The sequence below is a fragment of the Peromyscus eremicus genome, chromosome 20 (genome assembly GCF_949786415.1).
Source record: "Peromyscus eremicus chromosome 20, PerEre_H2_v1, whole genome shotgun sequence".
Lineage (NCBI taxonomy): Eukaryota > Metazoa > Chordata > Mammalia > Rodentia > Cricetidae > Peromyscus > Peromyscus eremicus.
In genome coordinates, this window is record NC_081436.1 from 54,979,200 (window position 1) to 55,005,921 (window position 26,722).

Consider the following 26,722-nt stretch of genomic DNA (forward strand, 5'->3'; position numbering starts at 1 on the left):
GCATTTCATACTCATCAAAGGAAAAATCCACCAAGATGACATCTCAGTTCTGAACGTCTATGCCCCAAATGCAAGGCCACCCACTTTTGTAAAAGAAACATTACTAAAGCTTAAATCACACATCAAACTCCACACATGAAATGTGGGAGACTTCAACATGTCATTCTCACCAATGGATAGGTCATCCAGACAGAAACTAAACAGAGAAATAATGGAACTAACAGACACTATGACTCAAATGGGCCTACCAGATATCTATAGAACATTTCAACAAAACACAAAAGAATATACCTTCTTCTCAGCACCTCATGGAATTTTCTCCAAAAATGACCATATACTCACCCACAAAGCAAGTCTCAACAGATAGAACAAATTGAAACAACCCACTGTATCTTATCAGACCACTATAGATTACTATAGATTAAAGCTGGATTTCAACAATGACAAACAGAAAGCCTACAAACTCATAGATACTGAAAAACTCTCCACTGTATTACCACTGGGTCAAAAAAAAAAGAAATTAAAGACTTCCTAGAATTCAATGAAAATGAATCCACAACATACTTAAACTTATGGGACACAATGAAAACTGTGCTGAGGAAAGTTCATAGCAATAAGCGCATTCATAAAGAATTTGGAGAGATCTCATACTAGTGACTTAACACACAACTGAAAGCTCTAGAACAAAAAGAAGTAAACACACCAAGAGGAGTAGATGGCAGAAAATAATCAAACTGAGGGGTGAAGTCAATAAAATAGAAACAAACCGAACAACACAAAGAATCAATGAAACAAAGAGTTGGTTCTTTGAGAACATCAACAAAATAGATAAACCCTTATACAAACTAACTAAAAGGGAGAGAGAGAATACCCCCAAGTTAACAAAATCAGGAGGACACAACAGACCCGGAGGAAATCCAGGGAATCATTAGTTATACTTCAAAAACATGTACTCCATAAAATTGGAAAGTTTAAAGAAATGAACAAATTTCTTAGTAGATAATACTTACCAAAATTAAATCAAGATCAGATAAATAATTTAAATAGACCTATAACCCCTAAGAAAACAGAAGCAGTCATTAATAGTCTCCCCCCAAAAAAAGAGCCAAGGGACAGATGGTTTTAAAGCAGAATTCTATCTGACGTTCAAAGAAGGGCTCATACCAATACTCCTCAAAGTATTCCACAAACTAGAAACAGCAGGAACATTGCCAAATTCTTTCTATGAGGCCACAGTCACCCTAATTCCCAAACCACACAAAGACTCAACAAAGAAAATTGGCATAAGAAAATCTCCCGGGAATCTATAAGAATGACCCCAGCTAAGAGTCCTAGCAACAGTAGATATGTAGCCTAAACTGGTCATCTCCTGTGACCAGGAGATAGAAGAATTCTAGTGGAGGGATTGGGATACCAATCCAGCCACAGAATCTTCAATCTACAGTCTGTCCTGCCTGTGGGATGTGCTGAATTAAGGGTGGCCTAGAGATTGGGGGAGTGGCCAACCAATAACTGGTCTAACCTAAGACCCATGCCAGGAGAGTAGGCCCACTCCTGACACTGCCTGGAGCACCAGGATTCAAAGGCTCAGTGACTCAGACACTTCGGATAGAACCAAACACAACTGGAGAAAAATAAAATGTCAATGTAATAATGCCTAACAATGTTCTGCTATACTCATAGATTGGTGCCTAGCCCAATTGTCATCAGAGAGGCTTCACTCAGCAACTGATGGAAACAGATGCAGACAAATAGCCAAACATAAGGTGTAGCTCGTATAATTCTGCAGAAGATGAAAAGAAAGGATTGTAGGAGCCAGAGGGGTCAAGGATAACACAACAAAACCCACAGAATCAACTAACTTGGGCTCATAGGGGCTCACAGAGACTGAACCAACAACCAGGGAGCCTGCATGGGATTGACCTAGGCCCTCTGCACATATGTTGCAGCTGTGTAGCTTGGTCTTCTTGTGGGATTCCTAACAGTTGAAGCAGGGGCTGTCTCTGTTTCTTTTACTGGCTTTTGGACTCTACTCCTCATACTGGGTTGCCTTGCCCAGCCTTAATACATGGGGAGGTGCTTAATCTTACTGCAACTTGATATGCTGTGTTTTGTTGATATCTTGCCCTTTTCAGAATAGAAACAGAGGAGGAGTGGATTGAGGGGTGGGAACAGATAGGGGTGAGGGGAGGGACTGGGAGAAGAGGAAGGAGGGGAAACTGTGGCCAGGATGTAAATAAAATGGGACTAAAATGAAAATAATAATAAACAAAAAGAAGCAAGGACAGCCATACCAGATAACATTTGGAGATACTGGAAATAAAAATATAATAATTGAAATGAAATGTGGTTGATATACTGTACACCCCAATAAACTTTTCCGGGGGTCAGAGAACAGAACAGCCATTATATTAAACATAGAGTTTAGGCAGTGGTAGCATACGCCTTTAATCCTGGCATTCCAGAGGCAGAGATCCATCTGGATCTCTGTGAGTTCAAAGCCACACTGGAAACAGCAAGGCATGGTAACTCACGCCTTTAATCCCAGGAAGTGATGGCAGAAAGCAGAAAGGTATATAAGGCATGAAAACCAGGACTAGAGCTGGTTCAGCTTTTAGGCTTTTGAGCAACAGTTCAGCTGAGATCCATTTGGATGAGGACTCAGAAGCTTCCAGTCTGAGGAAACAGGATCAGCTGAGAAATTAGCAAGGTGAGGTGGCTCTGGCTTATTCTGTTTCTCTGTTCTTTCAGCATTCACCCCAATACCTGGCTCCAGGTTTGATTTTATTAATAAAACTTTTTAAGATTCGTGCTACACTCACATAGGTACTTGACTCCAGGAAAGCATAGTACTGTAAAGGAGATACTTCAGTACTGATGAGATGTCTTGTCAGGTAAAAAGCACTTGGCAACAAGCCTCATGCCTGAGTTTGATACCTGGGACCCACACGACGGAAAGAGAGAACAAAGCCATACAAGTTGTCCTCTGACCTCCACACATGAACTATGACACATGCATGCCTACACTATGCCACACGCATGCTTACACACACACACACACACACACACACACACACACACACACACACACAAATAGATAAATGTAACTTTAAAATGTTTTAATTAGAAAGGACTTCAGAAATACAAAGTGGAGTGAATGAGATCTGTGTAATACCATTTCTACAAATGAAAAACAATGATTATTGAAACAGCATTACATCTTCCCACAATGTTTATGTGGACACACCTTGGTGAGCATAAATTAAAAAATGAATGGAGGTAGGAAAGTGATATACAGTAGAAAAGAAGGGAGAAAATACAAAATAAAATTAGAAAGGCCTAGCAGAGAACTTTGATATGCTCTGCTGTGAAAATGACCATCATAAACTCAATTCTCTGCCTCAGAGGACTAAAATCAAGTTTTTGAAAAATTCTATGTAAAAACTGCAAAGAAGGAACTACACAAAATAATAATAATTGTGCTCATGCTGGATACATTTTGTATGTTTTCCCATAATTTTAGAATTTACTGTAAATTTGTATTTATAATACTCAAGTAAAAAAAAAGAATGCCTTCCTCCTAAAATCAGTGTACATACTGAGATAATCTGACACTGATCCTTTATTCATTTACAATATTAGATAGATTTTTTCCTAGCTGTGAGTTAGAAGAAAAGCAGTACATTTGACGTGGTACCGTTTAAGGGTACATTAACCCTTAAGATGACAAGACAGGCCTGCCTGTCAGCAAACGTCATCAGGAAAAGAAAAAGGGTTATCTTCATTTAAATTTTCTACACGTCTAGAATTGATGTGTCCATTGCTAAGTTAATTTATCAACAATTCCTATTGTTGTTTCAACCAGGTTAATGATGAATCACCTTTTTATTACCAAATCATGTTCCCTGATATTTCTCTCTAGACACACATGAAAATTAAAATAGTCCTATTCTGTATTTTTGATACCACATGCAAAATTGTTAAATATTGTATTAAATTTGGAACATGATGCCAATATTTTGTGAGTTGAGATTTTAAAAAATTAATTAAAATAAATTTCCTTTTGCAGAGTATGTTTGGATAGCATTTAGTAATTCAAATGAGTCCACAAACATCATTTCTAGTTCCAAGATACCTTTATTATTTCCAAGCAGACCGCTTTCAATCCATTCTGAGGCCCCCCTGTCAGCTCCTAACAATCACTAGGCTGTTTTCTGCCTCTACAGATTTACCTACTCCATATATCTCAAAAACATAGAATCACATAATGTGTTTTTCTTTGCCTTTTCTATCCTCTTTCGGAAAACCATTTTAATTGCTTGGGTTGTTAACTGCTGTTTAGAACAAGCTAATCCATGTGGCTTTTCAGATAAGTGTCATTGTTCCTATCAGTAAATCACCACTTGATGCTATGTGAGATGCTGAACACTGGGGCAAGCACAGCCCAGGTCTAGCCTCCTCCCTTCCATGGTCCTCTCTAATCGTGTAGCTCTCTAAATTGAGCTCCTGGCAATGGCTTGAATCATATGCATACATCCTCCCACTTCCTCTTTTCTGTCCTTGCATACCCTCACTTGTAGAATGCACTTTCTCTTTTTGATCACCCTAAGGTAATCAGGTTTGGGTAACACATGCCTGTAATTCCAGCCCTTGAGAAGCTGAGGCAGGAGGATTGCAAAGCCAGCCTGGACTATAGAAGTTCTGTCTCAAAAATCCAAAATATAAGGAGCAAAACTCAAAGTTAAAATATCACCCTGCTTTTCAAAAGCTCCCAAATGAAACTTCCTCTGACACCTCTTCCATCCCCATACTCTCCCTCTGCCTGGCACATAGCTCTGCTGTTGGACTTACCATACTACACCATGAAATGTTTAAGCATAAGCACGGTAGTAGACATTGAATATTTTTAACCCTAATGCCTAGCAGAATGTCTATAACTAAGAAATCAATAAATTGTTGAATACATTTAAAAAAAATGGGAAAATGGACAAAATGTCCAGAATATTCTGTGGACCAAAGTCAGATAAAATTGGATGATACTGGAACTCAAAGCAGCATTATCACCAGCATAGGCAACCTCAAAACCTGATCAAACTTTGAGTTCCTGGCCCCAGTTCAGTCAGAAATCACAAGCAGAGGCCAACAATCCAGTGTTAACAAGCCCCCCAGGTTGCTGATACACACAAGTGTATACACACTGACTTGAAAATACAGAAGACAACAGCTGTCTTAATGCAGCCTCTAAGAGGCACACTTGGGCTAGTGAGATGGTTCAGAAGATAAAGGCACTTAACACCAAGCCCCATGATCTGAGTTGGATTCCTGAGACTCATAGAGTAGAAGGTGAGAACTGACTCCTGCAAGCTGTTCTCTAACCTCTACTTAGGTGTGTTTTACACACAGACACAGACACACACACACACACACACACACACACACACACACACTACTGTAATATTAAGTAATATAACTTAATAACAAATAAAGTTTAAATGACAGTCTTTTTTTCTGGTTTTCTGTGTTCAGAGGCTACTCACTCTCAGCAGCCTAGAAGACTCTTCTGTTTTCCCACACCTCCATACTGAAGTCTCTGGGCTCATGCTTCTAGTTTCAAATCGCTGTTCACTCTAGGTCATAGGTATTGTTTGTATTATAGCGATCATTTATTTCTTCAATGCCTACTTATCTGGAAGCACCCTCTGTCAATCTACCTTCTCAGTGCCTCTCCTTAAATTCTTACTATGCTATCACTTATCTTTACCATCCAACTCACCACTTTGTATTGGGCACTGTCTGGGTCACTTATCTGTTACTGCATAGCACTGTCCCCAAATTCAGGGGCTTTAAATTGCATATATTATCTTACAAGTCTGTGGGCCAGGAATCTGAGCTAGCTGAGGTGGGAGTCATCTCCCACAGCTGTAATCAAGGCTTAACTGGAAAAGGATTGATTCCAAAACTCACTGAGCTGTCTGTTAACACATCTCCTTGACAACTGTTGGGGTAAGGGCCTGAGTTCCTTACCATGTGAACCTGTCACCTGTAGCTGATATTGTCACCAAAACCAGCAAGAGAGACAGCCGTCTAGGAAGATAGAAGTCACTGTACTAGGCAAGCTACTCACAGGCCTGGCGTCTTATCTCTATTTCTCTAATCTACACTTTGAAGGTTAACCCCTTAGTGTGTGTCACGGTTAAGAGGGAACTGATTACAGAAGCTCATGGATTCAAGGAAATTGGAATCACAGGACACATCCTACAGTGCATCTACCCACTGTCTTGCTTAAACATGTTTCACGTGGGTAGATACAGGGCTGTGAGTGAATTATTTTTCCCATTTTAAGACAAGCCTGCTAAAAGAAGGGAGGCTAATAAGTTTTGTCAAATATATCTAACTAGTCAGAGACTCACTCAAATTTGAACCCTGACTTAATGGCTCCATACTATTCATCCAGATATGCAATCTTATCTTTGCCAACGGTACGGTTGGATTCTTGTGCTGAATGTAACATTTGTCCTATTATTCCTTACTTTTTCTTGTTACTGTTTACTCTTTTTGACTAAACTCATCACTTTTGTTATTATTTTTAAATATCTAGTAATTCCTATGATCTCAGCAGTAATGGACCTAGATATTTGCAAACCACAGTTACTTGCTTTTCACATAGCAGTAGCTCAATGTTAATTATTATCACTGTTTATGTGGTAAAATGACACTCAAGTGAATTAACAAACATCTGCTTTTGTCAAAGATCCTAGCTCCTCGAGGTCCCATTACGTTCATCTGTTAAATAAGATCACTGAAGTAGAAGTCTTTATAAGGCTTTTTGGTTTGTATAGCACAGTGGGATGCTGAAAGTAGAAATGGGCAGCAAATTCCACTAAGCCACTTCCCTTCTCACACTCCCACTTCTGGTGAGGTAGTGGGCCCAGTTAGGCACAGATTCACCCCCGGGCTTTCTGAAGTTATTTACTGAATCAACAGAATTTCAGACAGATGGTTTCTATGTCCTTCTGTCCTTTAAAAAATATATCTGGCATGTGAAGTGAACGGGGAGATAAAATCTAACTCTTCTTTTTATTGTTTCCAGGTTTCCCTTTCATCTCTCCCCTGCCTTTCAATTTACTGAAGCTCTGAACTGAGAGATCATCACCACTCTGGCCTGCCTGCATTGGCACTTTGAACTATTCTTCTCTGAAATGCATGTAAGTCAAATAAAAAATGAATTATAAAATGAAAAGATTGCTACTGCTTCCCTCCCTTACTATTTCTTCTATTTAATCTTTTAAAACATTTGTCTCAGAAACCTTCATGTGATCAATGCAAACTAGCCATTTGTAAGTAAAATAAAATCCAGCTTTAATAGACTCAACTCAGCGTCACTGAAAGTGATAATAATTTCTGATTTCTCAAACTGATTGAGGGCTTCTTTGAATTTGATAAACTATAACATAGCTTATTTTTTCGAAAGACTTATTAAAGAAAGGTATATTTATGAAGCCAAACTATTTCAATGTAAATCAAGTCTGAAAGTGATGTCCACACAAAAGTGTTCAGTTCAACTCACTATTATGTTACATCATACAAACAGGTACTTCTTATGCTCCAACGGTTACCCACCCAGGCAGTCCAGAAAGAAGAATCACAGCACTATCTTACAAGGGCTGTGAACATCCAAGTGAAGTGCAGGGTCAATAAAAATAAATAAATATAATAAAAATAACAAATAAAAATAAACAATTATAATTATGATAAGCAGAAGAAATGGAAAGACAGAGTCTACAACTAGAAGCTCAGTGACAAAGTTGTGGGTGGTGATTGATCAGAAACAGGATATAAGGAATAAGAAAATTAGACATAAGAAACACAAACAGGATATACAAGATAAAAATCTTGACCAAAGTCCATTCAAATGTTTGAAGGGGTTTTTCCCCTACCTGAGGGATGCACAAACTGTTCCCTTGAATAAAAACAATCAAAATAAGGTCACCATTCTAGGCAATTCTGGTAGAAGATAGGAAGTTTGGTGTTCTGTGTAATACTAGTTTGCTAAGGCTGCAATAATTAAAGGCTCAGACTTAAAGAGGTTTAAGCAACAGAAATGTATCTCTCTTCACTCCTAGTGGCTGGGCATCTGAGACTAGAAGTGTTAGTTCCTTCTCTCTTCTGGGCTCCCTCTGGGCCATGTTCCCCCTGCATCTACACACAGTCTTCATTCAGGGAGTCAATGTCTGAATCTCTTTTATACACAAGACCTGTGACTCTGGATTAAGCCTCCTATAATTTTCCTCAATATTGTTCAAGATTCTGTCTCAAATGTAGTCACATTCTTTGGAAACAGAGATCAGGACATCAACACAGGGAGGAGACACTATTTAGCACACACAGATATGCTCACACTGCGTTAAAAGCAGAACATTGTAATTATATAACAGGAGAGTATGCAAGAAGCAATATAAGAGATTTGTAGGTGCAATGTAATCGCACAAACATAACATTAGAAAATTGTTAAGTGAAGGAGGTCCATGTAAAGACAACCCTGTAGTTAAAAACATAGTGTTAGGAAAGTATATTCCTGATTTCTCTGTGTTCTTCACTCAAGTAACTAGCAATGGTCTTATACTGGACTTGGGGGGCAGTTGTGGCTATTTACTCTAAATTGGAACATCCCTTCCTGTAATAAGAAGAGCTCATAGTCCAGGAATTTAAATAAATAAATAAAAATTGAAAAAAAAACTTACAAAATTCAGGAAGCTCAGAAAAATTGCAAGATTTACAGGCTTTTGCCCCCACCACATGTTATAAGAACAATAAACAATTTCTGGGGAGAAGAGACCCTCTTTAGTGCAACTGCCTGCAAATTATGCAGTGAGTTCTGGGGATGCGACTTTCATGAGTTCCCCATGTTGAGAAGAGTTTAGGTGATGTGGCTGCCCTTGGGACACCTATGTCTGTCTGTAAGGAATGCAAGAAACCCACTGGTTCACCAAGCTGGATGTGAGTAGAATTGTTTCTCATCAACCATCAGTGTCCTAGCTGGGATGAATAGACATTTGTTCATATGGAAAAGTCACAGATGGAAACCTTAGACACTCATGTGTTTCAATAGGGAAAGTGTCTTCTCTGAAGAGAATTCTGATAATTGGTGGCAAAGCCTGATTCACACTTAGTGTTCTTTCCACCACCACACACTGCCTGAAACAACCACTATTCCAGCAATCACATTTTTAAAAACTGAACTTTTGTAAATGACTTTGAAATTTGTCTTGCCTTGATATAGATAAATTCTATGGCTACAGGTGAAATCTGAATGTACTGTCTGGACCTGTGCTGTATGATATAGTAACTACTATCCATGTATTCCTAAATATATTTACATGTATTCCTAAATATATTTAAATCAGTAAGTTTTGTGGGGGAGCACTGCTTGCTTGTTTGGTTGGTTTGGTTGGTTGGTTGGTTTTTCAAGACAGGATTTCTCTGTCTGGCTATCCTAGAACTCACTCTGTAGATCAGGTTGGCCTTGAACTCAAAGCTTTCCTAAATTCACAAAGAACTACATTAAAATAAGAAAACTACAAAATTAATCACCGTATATTTTAGCAATAGCAAAACTTGATGAGGCTGTATTTGGAAAGATGTGAATGACTATTATGAGAGGCGTTAGAGCACATAAGAGCAGCATTTGCGTTAACAAAAGGCTCAAAAGCCCAGGTAGAGTCCATCTCAATGGGAGTACATCTCAATGGTACCTCAGAAGCCACAAGAAGGTTTTCCAAACTAAAAAACTCCGTAACTTCTCCCCAAACCCATTAAGTTAGAATCTCTGTTGGCAGAATATTAGTCTCCCCACTTTGATAAGCTCCTTGGATAATTCTTCTTCAACTAAAATTTAAGGCAAACATGAATTATAAAATAAAATGGAAAGCCCATATGCTTGATGTATAGTCTATATAGGGAGGGATTATTAGTCATTCTGGCTATCCATGCAAGGCAAGGAAGAATATCATTTATAAAGAAGATAGCATTAAATGTTTTTGTGGCTCTTTTCTCTTATTTTGAAAGTGGAATACTAACAGTATTTTCAAGTATAATTAGAAAGTCAGAAGATGCCTCATGCCTTGGAACAGTTACCTAATGTGTGTATACAATTACATGGCCATCTTAAACACCTAAAAGGGAGGAAAACAACTTCTGATGGCCACGTTTTAAGTCTTACGATTTTAGAGCCTTTCTTGTATGATCTTGCAACCTTTTCCCTCTAAAAATCAGGCATAAAAGAACTGTGGCCTAAAAAAATATGTCTAAGGCTTTGAAGCTACAAGTGGAGTACTAACAATTAGTAAAAGGCATCCGAATTTGACAGCATTAGTCTTCTTTTAAAGAGGAAAACAAGGTGGCTCACTCTTGTAATCACAGCATTAGGAAAGCTGAAACAGGAAGATCACCGTAAAGCAAGGCCCCTGTGGGCTATACAGTGATGTCCAGACCAGCCTAAGCTACATGGTGAGACTCTACCTGAAAAGAACAATAATGACATTTAGGAAGGAGGACAGCAGCATGATGTATCACTTGAGTTATCATCCAATGTTCCAAACCCATCTGTTGGTTTTATTTACAGTAAATAGATAAACAGTAAATAGAAAGCGGAGGCAAATGTATTTAGTTAATAAGATAGATCTTGCCCACTAATTATAATGTATGGAATGTCCTGGAATTTCGAGGGAAATGATAATATGTGTCTTTGTGTATCACCAAGTGTGGAGACGACAACAGAAGAATTTAAAGGAATGAAGAACAGGGCCGGGCGTTGGTGGCGCACGCCTTTAATCCCAGCACTTGGGAGGCAGAGCCAGGCGGATCTCTGTGAGTTCGAGGCCAGCCTGGGCTACCAAGTGAGTTCCAGGAAAGGCACAAAGCTACACAGAGAAACCCTGTCTCGAAAAACCAAAAAAGAAAAAAAAAAATAAAATAAAGGAATGAAGAACAGAAGCACGGCTTTCCATAGGGCTAACGGAGAGCCTGCTGCGTGCTTGGCACTCATCTGTCCCCCTTTTCCGCACTTCAGCACTTCATAAACCTAGTCAATGCAAAACTGAGCTTACCTCGTGTCAGTGAGTCAACTCAAAAGAAAACCCCAGAGCATCTCTTTCACACCCTGAGATACTGTTAGTGTCTGAGTCACCGTTTACTTTCCACAGGGAGGGGTGGAAAATCCACTTATAAACTACTTCTCACCTGCTAAATCATTTTCCTTGGCAAGTGCCCACAGTGTTGCTGACACAACCTGGAGACCCGGGTGTGATAACTAGCATTTTTTTTGTTCCTTCTTTTTAGGAAGCAGGAGCCCTCTCCATCAGCCTGTTGCTGTCGAAATAAAGTGAAATGATGACAGGTGTAGGCTATGGGACTCATTCTACTCTTTTTTATCCTGGCAAGAGGATCTATCACCCTTCCGAAAAGACGTTCAGTCCCTGAAAACACGATTTTAACGCTTCATCAAAGCTCAAGGAAACCTGAGGATGTTTTGGAAGTTCGCCAATTAGGTGTGTCTGCGGGGCGTCTGCTCTCCCTTTCACTCAGCTAGCCTTCTCTGTCTGGGTTCTTTCATCCTTAGCTAAACAGCCGCAGATGAGCCTGAGGCAGCAAATGGGATCTAAAAAGAACAGGTTTTGCATCCTCTGAAAGCCAACAGCTTTGCAGAGAGGGTGCAGCAGGGACTCTACCCAACTCCAGATAGTTTACACTAAATGCTATTAAGCACAATACTACAGAAAACAATGAGGACAGCCACGGATAATATTTCTCCCATGAGGTAGAAAATATTCTTTTCTTTTTTTTTAATCCATATCTTTTAAAAAATAGATTATTTTCTCAAATAATATATCCTAATTAAGGTTGTCCTTCTCCCTTCTCCTCCCAGTTCCTTCCCACCTCCCCTTTCCATCCTCCCATCCAGATCCACTCCCGTTCTGTCTCTCATTAGAAAACAGACTTCTAAGGGATAATAGTAAACTATAAGACAGAACGAAAACTATCATATTGGAGTTGGACAAGACAAACAGAAGAACCCAAAAGAAGGCACAAGAATCAAAGACCCACTTGTTAACACACTTAGGAATCCCATAACAAACATTAAACTAGAACCCATAATATATACACAGAGGACCGGTAAAGCCTGGTACAGGCCCTGTGCACGCAGCTGCAGCTGCTGTGAGTTCCCAGGAGCTGTGCTTGTTCTCTTGGTGTCCTCCTTCCCCTCTGTCTCTTTCTCCCTGCTCTTCCACGGGGTTCCCTGAGCCCTGAGGGGAGGGGTTTACATACCGCCCTTTTAATAAGTGTAATAACCACTGAGTTGTTTTCCTGTCTCCCCTCTTAGGCCATGAGCCCCTTAGAAGTGAAATTCCACTTACTCATCTCTCAGTCCTTGGTAGATAAATGTTTAAAAAGTTCAAGGCATAAATGTGAGTGAATCAAGGCTCCTATATCTCTGTTTGGGTTTGCTTTCTTAAGAATGTCTGCTTCCGTTCCAGTTTTTCTCCCAGGGTCTTTTCTCTTCAGGGCATAGCTCCTCGCTCTTTGAATGAGGCACGTCTCTATTTGTTATGTATCCAGTGTTCTGGCCTGCAGGCTGTTATGTATCCAGTGTTCTGCCTGCATGTAGGCCTGCAGGCCAGAAGAGGGTACCAGATCGCATTACAGATAGTTGTGAGCCACCATGTATGTGGTTCCTGGGAATTGAACTCAGGACCTTTGGAAGAGCAGCCAGTGCTCTTAACCTCTGAGCCATCTAGCCTGAGTTTTAACCAATGTATCCTTCCAGGTACAGAAGCAAACTGGCTCAGTCAGTCTGTAAATGCCCGGACACGTCTGCTCCTCCTTGTTTCCCTTTTTTCCAGACTCTTCCTACCTGCTCCGTATTGAAGTACTGGCTCAAGAATCATGTCCTCTGTGACTCCAGGCAAAACAAACCTCTCTCTACTCACAAAACAGACATTTGTAGCCTTCTCGTGGTGTTTATGCATGTATGCTGAACTAAATTACGGGGAATTCCTGTCCAAGCCAAAATGGAAGAAAACTGGATCCATCTCTGGTACCATCCTTAAGATAAATGTCCATGGAGCTTGAATAAGAGTGGTCCCATGGGCTCAAATATTTGAATGTTTAGTCACCAGTGAGCGGAACAACTTGAAAATACTGTACAGATTAGGCGGCCGTGGCCTTGTTGGAGTAGGTGTGACCTTATTAGAGGAAGTGTATCGCTGGAGGTAGCCTTTGAGATTTCTAGTAGCTCTCTCTCTCTCTTCCCACCAACTGTGGATCAGGATGTAGACCTCTATTACTTCTCCAGCACCATGCCTGCCATGCTTTCCCCATGATGATAATGGACTAACCTTCTGAAATTGGAAGCCAGCCCCCAATTAAATGTTTTCTTTTGTAAGAGTTGCTTTGGTCATGGTGTCTCTTCACCACAATAGAACAGTGACTAAGACAATGCCCTACTGTGGCATCACATACACACACACATACACACACATTGTTACCAAAGTTTTTGGATGAATGGATAAATAAATTTTTACAACGGTCCAAAATATTTCACTTCTTATTTTTCCTGTCATCCTACAGTAGGTACTGTTCAGATGTCGCTTTTTAAGCATGGGCTAAAAGTAAAATGAAGAAATAGTTATACAAGTAGTGGAGATGCTACCAAGGTAACTAAATATTGAGAACTGTGATGCTAAGACTCAAAACAGATTGAAGAAAAAGATGGTCATTTTGTCAACCAATTTTAAGATGGTGGCTGATTTAATTTTTTTTTTCACTTTCCTAGTAAGTATTTGTTGTAGGTTACTAGACACAAAGAACAATTCTAAGTTCTAGTTTCAGACAGGTAGCATTTTTCCCTTGCCACACTTTTACACAACAATTAGATGTAAAATATAATAAAAACCTATTATTTGTGAGCTCACTTTTAAAACTAATAGAAAATGTTCTATTTTTTTCCAGTCTTAACAAAATTCTCAGCTATCTGGACAAGTCTTTACTAAAACATTCTTTTGAGGTCAGACATGGTGGGACATGCCTTTAATTCCAGCACTTGGGAGGCAGAGGCAGGAGGATCTCTGTGAGTTCAAGGATAGCATGGTCTGCATGAGGAGTTCTAGGACAGCCAGGGCTACGTAATAGAGATTCTGCCTCAAAAAGGAAGGAAAAAAGAGAGAGAGAAGAAAGTCTTTTGAAACAACTGAAAGATTTACAACACGCCCCCACGGTCAGGCGTGTTCGCATATGCCTGGCGGACACTTCCGCCTAGCCAGGCCCAGGTCAGGATAGCCATTTCCGGGTCAGGGCATCTCGCGGGACCGAGATGCGTGACGTTTCACTGGCCACGTAAGCGTGCAACGTGGCCATGTGATCTACGCGCTTGCGTGTAGTAGTGACGCTGATCTGTCCACGCCCAGCCTTTAAAAAATCAGGCGCCATGCTCCTGGTTCCTTCTTCTCCACACACGTGTTTCCCGCAGGCCTGTTCACTCTCTGTCCCTTTACCTTTAATAAAACTCTTTGTTAGCGGATTCTGTCGTATTTCGTGGCATTTCCTTGCTGGGTAAGAACACAACGCAGCCAAAAAACTAACATTTTGGTGCCGAGACCGAGCGGGCGCTTCCAGGAGCCCTGCGCCTGGAAACCCGTAAACCGGGGACTGCAACACTCTGCTCCGTATGCGACAGACCGCTCTCCATTTCGCCTGACCGCAAAAATTCCATGCAACACTGCTTTCTCCGATTGGTGAGTCCCCCCATTTTTTGGCCAGCGTAAATGGTTTCCTGAATTTGTGAGAACGACCGTTGATCGTCTGGCGCCTCACAATTATTCTTGAGACCAGGGGAACCCCCGGCCACGGTCTTCATTGGCTACGGTCGGCCCCTATCGCAGGCCTGAGATTTCTAGCCCTCTCCCACGTCTGCAGCCTGAGATATATCTCGCGTTGGGACCACCGCCGTTGGGTGCGTCCTGGGGGCCACGTGGGGCCGACGCGTTCATCCGACTTGACGAAGCGGCAGACGCTGTCTGGATTCCCGGGGAATCCTTTCCTCACGTGGCGGGAGGCCCCTGCTTCTGTGGCTGACGAGCCAAGGAGCAGCTTGTGCCTGGTATCCGTCCTTGGCCTTGGGGACGCCTGGGGCCTTGGCTCCGGATCACGTTTGTTTTTTTTTCTTTTTTATTTTTTTCTGCCTCTCTGCTGCAGACATGGGAAACAAGGCTTCCAACCCTGTTACTCCTTCCTCTCCATTAGGCTGTCTTGTTGAAGCTTTAAAACCTCTCAGTTTAATGCCTCACATAAAGATTCCTAAGCTAATTCATCTATGTTCTAAAAAATGGCCAAAATATGCTTTAGAAAACAACAAAAAATGGCCGCCGAGCGGCTCTTTAGATCCCGATATTTTACGGGAGTTATCTAATTACTGTCAGCGCTCAGGCAGATGGAAAGAGTTTCCCTACATAATTGCGTTTTTCTTTCTCAGTGCTAAACCGTCTCTTCTGGATTCCTTCTCTCCTGCTCATATGCTCTTAGCTATGCCTGAACCGGAGGATACTCTAACTCCGGAATCTCTGACTCTAGATCCTGCTAATGAACCTCCACCTATTCGGCCTCCAGCTCCGGCTCCTAGAACGACTGTTCCTACCGCTCCTCTTCCGGATTCTTCTTCTAAAGCTGTTCCTTCCTCGGCAGCGGCCAGTTCCAAAGGCCCTGCCCTAGCTCCAAACTTCACTCCTCCTACTACCCGCTCTCGGGCTGCTAAATTGCCGGATTCCAGCCATCCAAAACCTTCCACTGTTCTCCCTTTGCGAGAGGTGGCTGGTGTGGATGGACTGGTTAAAGTTCATGTTCCATTCTCTCTAGCAGAACTCTCTCAGATAGAAAGTAAGCTGGGTTCTTATACTTCTAATTCTGCTGCATTTATTAAACAATTTCAATATATAACTCAATCTTATAGTCTCACCTTTCATGATATATTCATGATACTTTCTAATAACTTACTTCCTGAGGAGCGCAGGCGGGTTTGGGAGCAGGCTAGGATTCACGCAGACGAAATCCATCAAACTAACCTTTCACACCCTCCAGGAGCTGAGGCGGTTCCTGACCGGGAGCCACACTGGGATTATAACACCCAGGGTGGCTGTCTAGCCAGAGATAGGTTTATTACCTGTCTCCTGACAGGTCTCCGTAAGGCTGCCCTAAAACCAGTAAACTATGAAAAACTAAAAATGGTTATTCAAGATAAGGACGAAAATCCGTCTCATTTCCTAGAGCGGCTCACCAAGGCTCTACTTGAGTTCACTAGCTTAGACCCAGAAAGCCCGGAGGGCAGGCAGCTGCTAATGACCCACTTTGTCTCACAGAGCTTCCCTGACATTAGGGATAAACTTAAACGTTTGGAGAACGGCCCTCTAACTCCACAGGCAGATATGCTGGCGATAGCATTTAAGGTGTACCATGGTAGAGATGAAAAAGCCCATAGAAGGAGCTGCCAGATGCTGGCAAGCACTGCCCGACCGGCTCCCCGAAAGCCATCTGGTCCCTGTTTCAAGTGTGGGAGAGAAGGTCATTGGGCCCGGGCTTGTACCGCCGGCCCACGAAGGGCACCGACAAAGCCTTGTCAAAACTGTGTCCTGAGAGAGTTTTGGGGGCCCACTTCTCCTGCTCGTCTCCCTATTGTCGGGGTTGGGGGACAGCCTTATCTACCTCACCAGACACCACCACTTAATTGCATTTTCAGGGGCATCCCTCTCACACACACATTCTTAGTGGTGCCAAGCTGCCCTGTACCTTTAATGGGGAGGGATCTTCTAGCTAAAGTAGGAGCATCCATTTCTTTCGCTCCACACATTCGCCTCATCCCAGACGCGCCAGCAGCTCCTTTACTTCTAGCTACTCACTCTTCTGACTCTAAAATTCTTTTCCCCTACCAGATTCTCAGGTAGACCTCTCCTAGCTACTCACTCTGCTGACTCTAACAATTCTTTTCCCCTACCAGCTTCTCAGGTAGACCCAAAAGTCTGGGATACCCAGAACCCTTCTATTGCTAGGCACCATCAGCCTGTTATTATCCAGCTACAAGATCCTGCCAGGTATATCACCCAAGCTCAGTATCCCCTCTCACTCTCAAGCTCCAGAGGACACCAGGATCCACTGCCTTGTCACCAATTCCAGAGGAATAAGGTATCACCCCTTCATTTCCCAACCAGGGCCACACAGAGCCGGAGGCAAAAAAGGACCATCAATATCCAGGCGGTAAGGAATAATGTAATACAATAATCTATCATTGTTCAATACTCAGCAACTGATCACCTGCGTTTCCTAAATGCGAACCTAATAAGGGAAACAGGTGCCTTAAATAAACTACCTCTAATAAGGCTTGTCTCAGATAAAAATTAAGCAGAGTACTAAGGCCAGATCTACCTCAGGTAAATATCACATGTCTCTATCTGGACAGGCCAGATCTACCTCAGACAAATGCAAACTCCGAAATAAAATAATAATGATTCTTTCTCTCTAAGCCTTTTCTATGTCAACAGTATCTTGTCAAACAGAAGGTTCCTAGCCACAGCACGGAAGGTTCTCAGCCACAGCACGGATGGACAGCGGCAGAACTTCATTCCAGGACCTGCCCACCATCATTCCAGGACTTCACAAGATACTCTCTCATCCCCCTGCCCCCAAGAGCCAACCAACGCCCACTATTCAGCTGGAAGCAGTCTTTGAGAGAAACGTCGCCCCCATACCCAGTCAACCACAATTTTTTTTCTTTTTTAAAAAAGAAAGAGTCAGGAATGAAAGATTTACAACACGCCCCCACGGTCAGGCGTGTTCGCATATGCCTGGCGGACACTTCCGCCTAGCCAGGCCCAGGTCAGGATAGCCATTTCCGGGTCAGGGCATCTCGCGGGACCGAGATGCGTGACGTTTCACTGGCCACGTAAGCGTGCAACGTGGCCATGTGATCTACGCGCTTGCGTGTAGTAGTGACGCTGATCTGTCCACGCCCAGCCTTTAAAAAATCAGGCGCCATGCTCCTGGTTCCTTCTTCTCCACACACGTGTTTCCCGCAGGCCTGTTCACTCTCTGTCCCTTTACCTTTAATAAAACTCTTTGTTAGCGGATTCTGTCGTGTTTCGTGGCATTTCCTTGCTGGGTAAGAACACAACGCAGCCAAAAAACTAACAACAACCATTTCTGTTTAAAAACAGGTCCATGTTGGATCATGTGAATTTGCATCAGACAATACTATTAAAAAGCAGTTGAAGTGGATAGGGTAAAAACCATAAAACCTAAACCCTACACAAAGAAGTACAGGCAACTGAGAAATTCTGAGAGTGAGAAATTGTCTTTCCCAGGGAAAAGCACACCAAGTGGCTATCTAATACCAAGTGATCAGCTCTGAAAACACACACACAGGTAACATTATACAGACTAAGCAGGTTTTGCTTAGGAATATATGTATATACACATATATATGTATATACGCATACATGCATACATGTAATTTCAACAATTAGTGAAAAAAGGGGTCATGAAAGAGAGCAAGTAGAGGTGTATGTAAGGGTTTGTGGGGAGGAAAGGAAAGAGGAAAATGTTGTAATTATAATACAAAAGTAAATAATATTTAAAAGCTTTTAAAAAAAGTCCATAATTTTGAGTTGTAGAGGCAAATAAGATGCTAAGCATGTACATCAGAAATGCCTATGATGAGGAAATTAAAGCAGCAGACATGATCTTGTATAAGTTGGCAGAGCCTTGTTTGGACTCAGTGCACAGCTACTCAAGAGAGTATTCACCTCACTGTGGTCAGTATTCTTAGATCTACCTGCCTCTACTCACTTCATATGTCCAGGCAATAGTGTCTATGTTTAGCACCAAAGTCTGCTGTAAGTTAACATTCTTAGAGAGAAGAGGGATTCTATGAGCAAGAGGCATCAAGATCATGATGGGGAAACCTACAGAGACAACCAAACCAAACTAGTGGGAACTCATGAAATTCAGACCAACACCTGTGGAGCCTCCAAAGGACTGGACTAGGCCCTCCGCATAAGCGAGACAGTTGTGTAGTTTGATCTGCTTAAGGGTCCTCCTGGCAGTAAGATCAGGATCCATCCCTGGTGCATGAGCAGGCTTTTTGGAGCCCACTGCCTATGGTGGGATACTGCAGGCTGCAGGAAAATGTAATGGAATTCAGCTATTATGGCAAAAGCTACTACTTGGAAAGGTCAAGGGCCTTTCCACAGGTAAAGCCATGGTGATATTTTAGCTTTGTATATATATTAGCTGGTACCTACAATGATTTTCTTGCATGCTTTGTGTGCTTCCAAGAACTCCTAACAATGTACTTATCTAAAATACCTATCAAGCATCCAAGACCAAACGATCTCCTGAACTAAGGTAACACCCTCATGGAAACAATGCCTGACTCCTAGGTCAGGCGGGTAGCTTTATTTCTTGTGCAATTTAAGCTGAGACCCTTTTTTCTTATACAGCCTTACTAACATTATAGACTCATAACATTTTTACCTAACCACTTTTAGGAATGTAGTTTGAGCACATAAATTCCTTTTTTCTGATATATTAACCAATTTTAGCTCTCAGTTGACCTCTTTCTCTACCACTCCCTTTTTGGGTTGAATAAGAAAGCCTGAAGGTCACTGCCTGAGGAAAATTCTTGTCTGCCTTTATGACCCTGTAGGAATTCAAGCCTGGTGACCTGGCTAGAGGGGGAGGATTGCTATGGCTTGGGTTTATAACTGGATTCCTCAGAGTCTTAGGGAAAACTGAGAGGTATAAGGAGACTTAGAGGAGGATTTTGACTAGAGAATTTGAGGACAAGGTGGAAGATGAAGAAGAGCCAGATAGGGAAGTACTAGATGAGTAAGAACAAGATGAGAAGAACCTAGATGAGGCAGAATTAAGATGAGAGAATTAAGACAGAACTTAGAGGGGACAGCAGAAAAAAGGAAGAGAGAAATCAGGCAAGAAAGGATCAAGGCCCGAGAACAGAACTGAAACTGTGTAGATAGGATTTTATCTCAGAAGAGTAAAATAGACAGACAAAAAGCTTGGTGTACTTAGATTCAATTCCCAAAAATAATTCTCGCCATTCATAGTTTCTCTTCTGGGACCCTGGGAAGAATATTATTAAGGCTGTACCATAATAATATTCAAGAGTGAGACACCTTGCACAGCCTTGAGGCAGGGGGAGGGGCTTGGACCTGCCTCTGCTAAATGTAGCAGGCTCTGCTGACTCCCCATGGGAGGCCTTACCATCTTGTAGGAGAGAATGGGGGTGGGATGGGGGAGAGGAGGCTGGAGGGGCAGGAGGAGGGAAGAGGGGGATCTGTGATTAGCATGTAAAATGAATAAAAAAAAATTTTCTTAATAATTAAAAAAAAGAAATGTCTAATTGAAACTGTCTTCATTAGTAAAATATCATAGTGGTCACTAATGCTATTTTATTTTAAGGGGGTCTACACTGAATCTCACTATAAGTAAAGGGTTCCTTCTCAGCTTGTCACCCTATGTGTCTGTGTGTTATGGAATGTTATTTTAACTGGGCAAAGATATGTTACATTTGTTTATGCTGTGGAATAGTACTTTAACTGTGTAAAGTCTTGCAGGCTGCAAGAATATATCATAGAGATTCAGCTGTGTATTAAAGCTGAACTTTGACCTGCCAAGGGTCTGTCAAAAGACAAAGCCATTTATTATGAATATTTGGTGTTACCCAGCCTGTAATATTCTAGCTGTCTTCTGCTATGAAATCCTTGTATGACCAGACCAATTGGTAAACAATTCAGCTCCCCAGACCTGTTGTACCTACTAAGTTACTAACTGCCCTGCTGAGTTTAGGAGACAAGCTGGCAGGAGACCATAGCTTTGCTTCCTATGCTAATGAAGCTCAGACCATCCCCTTGCCTTGAGGAGGCTTAGTGGTTCTCCACAGCATTTTTACTGAAAACATAAGAGGTTTTTACATATCAAGGTGAGAAATGAAACAACATTCCTGAGGAGGCAGGGAATGAGGTGCCCAGGGAAAGAAAAGGTGGGTATTTTCTGTAGACAAAGACAGAACAGCATGGCGAGAGAAGAGAGGACAACAGAGGTTCCATAGAGGGTAAGCAGATCTCCAGTAGAGTTTTCTGAGTGCCAGGAGTAGAGAGTAGCAGAGATGAAGAAAGAGGATACAGAGGACAAAGATGAGGCTGAAAGCATAGGAGTTAGTCGTTAGCAGGACTATGAGCTAGGGAGCTGGATGGAATTGCAGTTATGGAGACAGGATTTCATCCCAGAGAAATAAAGTAGGTGGATACAGAGCTTGGTATGTCTAGAGTTATTCCTGCCTTGAATGCCTGGTGGAGCTATAGCTGAATTGATGTAATTTTGTCTTAGAGGAATGAAGTTAACAGTCATAAGAACATAGTGTACATAGATTTTTTTTCCCTGATATACCACGCCCAGCATAGCAAAGCCCCCTTGGACCCTGGGTGTACTGCATTTGTCTGACAATGTAAGGATGTGTATTTAATTATGGAAAGATCTGTTGTGCTTGTTTCACCTTGCCTGTCAAACACTCATAACTAATAATAAGCCTCTGTGTCATGATTTGGGAGCTGGATGGTGGCCTAAAAGAAAAAGCCTGGTACATTTGGTGTTCCAATATGGGGCCCAAATTTCCACATGGGGCCTGAAAAAGGAAAAAAAAAAGATACAGCTCCTTTAAGAGGCTCTGCCATACAGCAAGTACTTGAGCAGCCAGTAGCTAAGTAAAAAAGCCTACTGCAGCATGGGCACCAGCATCACAGAGCTGGAGTGAATGAATGAAGTTCTGGTTAAAGGCACCTCTGAACCAGGTGCTGCTAGCCTAAGGCTCAGCTCTCACAGACCTGAAAAGGGGGTAGAGCCAGCCTCCAAAGGTGGAGGACCCAATAGTAACTTAGCAGTTTAAGGTTTTGCTCATGCAGACAGAAAGGCTAGAGATATACAGTAAAACAGGTTCAGACAGAAAAAAACAAACAAACAAACCTCTAAACAGGTTATAGTGCATTTAAAAATATATGTAGGCTTAAGAAAGAAAAGAAAATGGGTATAGACAGTCATAGAAAAAAGTTAATAGTTTATAAATAATAAAAAATGAATAAGCCACATAGAGATGGGAAATACACAGTGAGTCTGGATCCTGTATATGGTTGAGTTGTCTTGGAATTTTTTGAATGCTGATGACCAAACATCAGCTGCTAAGAAACACTAGATTGAAAAAGGAACTGCTGAATTAAACCAGCCTAGATACTTTAGGAATGTCTTAATTTTAAAATGGAAGTCAAAAATGTATTGCTTTGGGGAAGAGGTTATGCTTTTGTTTTCATAGGAAATGAAAGGCTGTGGATTTGTTCAAGGTTGATAAAGATAAGGTTTGGTAGTGGAAGACCCCCTGAAAATCTTGGCCCCAGATATAATGAAATAAACCTAGAAAAACTACAAGACAGGTGACATATATTTTACCTGCTCAAACATAAAACAAAAAAAAAATATTTGGATGACTTGTGTACAGTATATGGTCTCTGACTGTGTTAATGCAGATATGTATGTTACCTTTGAAAGTTTGTGTGTTTTCAGAGCAAGGAGCCAGACACCAATGAAAACAGGTGGCCCAGGTGATCTAGCCTCTCAGAGTGCCTCTGTTACAGTTTCCTCAGAGTTCTGTATCCAGAACAGCTTCAAGGATGCTGGCTGAGATGATACAGTCTCAGACTATTCTAGCCAGAATTGTAGATAAGCCTTGCATTTTCCCATTGTACAGAGACTGGACAACAAATTGTTGTAGCTGATCTTCCCAGGACTTAATCATTATCTCAATTTTCTCAGGTCTCCTAAAAAGATGTCTTTGCCCACATTCCCAAGAGGTGGGGTAGGTGGTTTTTGGTCATTCTGTGGGTTATGGATAGTTGTCATCATTTAGTGGGGATACAGGAATATAGGGTGAAAGGACAACTATTAACTTAAAATACTTTACATTGGTATGGATTTTGGTATACAAATTTAATGTTATACTGTATATGTTTCTATTCTTGTTTAAGGTATTGTGCTTATGCAGTTTATTTAAAAATGTAATGTATGATTAAGAAATGCAGGTTAGTAGTTAGTCATCTATAATAATCAAACTTGTAGCCTTAATATATGTTTTTAAGAATAAATGGATTTTTTTAGATAGACAGGTGATCTTCAGATGCTTCAAAGACCTACAGAATATGGCATTCAAGATGTTTAACAACCTAAGGCTGTCCATGACAGTGAGACACATCTGCTCCTGGCATCACAAATTTAATTCATAAAAGGATGGTGGGCATTGAAGAATCTTCGTACGGATTTTGCTTTCAATACAACAAAGCTAATCATTTGGGTAAGAAACTGTCCTTGCCTCCACTACTGACAGTATATCATCCAAACTGGACATGCAGGACACAGAAGAAATAGAATGCTGAACTTTGCCAAAACAAGGTGGACAGTCCTTCAAAATTCCTCCTTTGTAGAAAAGTCTGCCAGACATTCTGTAGGCTACACAGGGAAGCAACAGCTAGACTTTGCCAAGACTAAGTTGGACAGTCCTTCAAAATTCCTGCTTCATAGAAGAGTCTCTCAGATATTTTAGGCCTATAGGCCAAAGACTGGATGCCCCAACATTGCCAAGGAACCTTGGGTAACTATTCAGTCAGTCAGATATCTCTATCATTTCTAAAGATTTGGAAATAGCTTGTACCACTCTTTCTGTTTACTCAGGAAATATATCCTTCTGGGGTCTTTGATGGTGTTGAAGACTAGATAGTTATAGTAATAGTTTTCTTTAGTTATGATAGAACATGAATTAGGTACAAAACTTTGGACTCACCATGACAGGATAAATAATTGAGTTTTTTCTTTGAATTTGCCAAATATAAATGGACTGGACATTGGGAGCTTACTTGATAACTGGTCTTATTGTATATAGTCTTACTACGTTAAAGTGAAAACCTTTCTTTTATACAAAAAGGAGGAAATGTTGTAGAATATTTTAACTGAGCAAAGATGTGTTACATTTGTTTATGCTGTATTTGTGTAACATTGTAAGGATGTGTGCTTAATTATGTAAAGATGTGTTGCATTTGTTTCACCTTACCTGCCTAAGGCACCTAATTGGTCTAATAAAAAGCTAAACAGGAGAGGGATAGGTAAGGCTGGCAAACAGAGAGAATGAATAGGAGGAGAAATCTAGGCTCAAGAAGAAGAGAAGAGAGAGGAAGAGAAAGAAGAAAATGGGGGAGAAAAAGAGGGAGATGCCAGGGGCCATCCAGGCAGCTGCCAGACAGACAGACATAAAAAGCAGTGACAGTAAGACAGACAGAAAGAAAGTAAGCAAGGTAAAAAGCCCCGAGGCAAAAGGAAGATAAAGAGAAACAGGTTAATTTAAGTTAAAGGAGCTATCCAGAAACAAGCCTAAGCCAGGCCAAGCATTCATAACTAATAGTAAGTCTCCATCTCATGATTTGGGAGCTGGTTGGTGGCCTAAAAGAAAAGGGCTGGTACATCTATGTATTGCTTCTGGCTTCATTTCTTGCTGAGTGTTTGCTATAAAAAGAGACTTTCATGTGTCCGCAATGGTAGAAAATTGGAGTGGTTTTCATTCTGGAAACCAGCTGTGAAGCAATAAAAATGGAAATCTACACAGCATAGGGAAAATGGGAACCCCAAAGACAAGGGATAGAAATGAAATTTCACAAATATTTTACATCTAAATGTACTGTATTAGGTTTCATGGTTTGCAAGACTGAATACCAAATGTAAAATCACAATGTCAGAAAAAAAGACCTTTATAACCTACTCAGCAAGTAGTAGAACTTCCAATATTAACTCTCTCAGAATGTTATAATAAATATTATTAAAGGTACATATAGAATAGGTCACATACAAATAGAAAAATGAGTATCCTGTATTTTTTTAAGCTATTTCTTATAGATTTCCTGAAAAGTGAAGTAAAATGAGGGTATCTCTCAGGAATAACTGATAACTATAGCCTTTGATTACAGTCTCTGACAGCAACAGCAATAGTTACTATTAAGGAGAATCATGGACACCAATGACTTTTCTTGACAGTACCTTCATTTTCAATGTGTAGCTTTTGTGGATCTTAGTAACTGTTTTAAAATCTCTGCATATATGGATCTATTTTCAAACTATTGGCAGTACTGAATTAAGCTATTAACAGGCCAGAATTGTTAGAGACTTAATACTGACCTTGTTAGTTTCAAGAGGCTCTGAGTGTAGACAAATTTCTAAATGGTCTTATTAAATAAGAAACACAGAGCCAAATATAGGGGTAAAAGCCTTAGAGATCAGGGAAATAGTAAGAGCTACTGCTATAGCTTCCCAAGAGAGCTACTTCCTGTCTACCCAGGCTTTTATTGCCTTGCTGTTCTGCCCTCTCATTGGTTCTTAGCCCAGCTACCTCATTTCCTTGTCACTGCCTGTCTGTACAGACCTCCAGGTCTCTATGGTTGGTACTGGGATTAAAGGCATGTATCTTCACACTTGGCTGTTCCCTAGTGTGTCCTTGAACACACAAAGACCCTGCCTGACAAGTGATCAGATTAAAGGCATGTGCTACTACTACCTGACTTTTGTGTTAATAGCTTGCTATTACCTCTGATCTCCAGGCAAACTTTATTTATTAACACACAAATATAATATCACCACATTCAGCACAAATAAAATATCACCACATCTGAGAGGTGCTTTTCTATCTAATTTTTTGAGCAAATATTTATTTAAAACTGATTATGTGTAGGCAAGTGTCTAACACAGAGTTTCCAGTTTCAAAGAGCTTATTGTCCCATGTGATAACTACAGCATGATGAAACAGTGGCTGGTTAGATTTATGATGATGTCACTCCAGGAGTATCCAGGCCTCACAGCACTTGGACAAAAGTATTGGAATTTCACTTCACCCTGTGGTGACTTGGAATAGAATCTTTTCTTACTGTGTGTGGAAGCTGAGAAAGCCACTTACCTCCCTGGTCTTCTGAGTTCCTCCACTGAGACACACAGAAATAGGAATTCTTACCTTATGGGATTGTTTGGATGAGGTGCGTTTTCCCAGTTAAAGTAGTTGTTCTGTAAGTGATCCTCACTGTTGATGGGGGAAGAACAAGCTGTGCTGCCCGACAGCAGAGCAGCAGGCAGAGGAGCAGGGGCCTCTGAAGACTGGATGGGATTTTACCCAGTGACAAAGACAAGGAAATGTATGTTAGATAAAAAGAACAGCAAGTAAAAAGAGCTTCGAAAGGGGATATTTATTGAGGAAAAGAATCTGTTTGTTTTTTTTTTTTTTTAATGAGATACTAATCTAGCCAGGGGTCAGAAAAAAAGGTAAGAATTTGGACAGGGTTATAAAAATTTAAATTGGAACACTGTTCAATTAGTGCTAGCTGGGACTCCTGTTTGTCAGAGTAAGGAAACACTGGTGCCTGGAAACATTTCCAAGCTTACACACAAGCACACAGATTTCATTGGTGTAGGGAAAACACAAAAACAAGTCTGTTCCATTAGGGTAGAATAACCTTCAGGCAAGGGGGATTATTTCTTTAGAAATAATGAAAACCTCTTCAGTCTCAACATCAACATTTCCTTTTTTTCTTTT

At 41.0% G+C, this 26,722-nt stretch overlaps 1 protein-coding gene across 1 annotated transcript in view; it reads right to left on the bottom strand.

Moving 5' to 3' along the window:
• The window catches only part of LOC131896950 (nonsense-mediated mRNA decay factor SMG5-like), a 48,139-nt gene extending 21,847 nt beyond the window's left edge, over positions 1 to 26,292 (bottom strand). Inside the window, exon 1 of the mRNA XM_059247798.1 lies at positions 26,147 to 26,292. The gene's annotated coding sequence lies outside the window, so the exon portion shown is untranslated. The remainder of the gene's footprint in view (positions 1 to 26,146) is intronic.
• Positions 26,293 to 26,722: the final 430 nt, after the last annotated feature.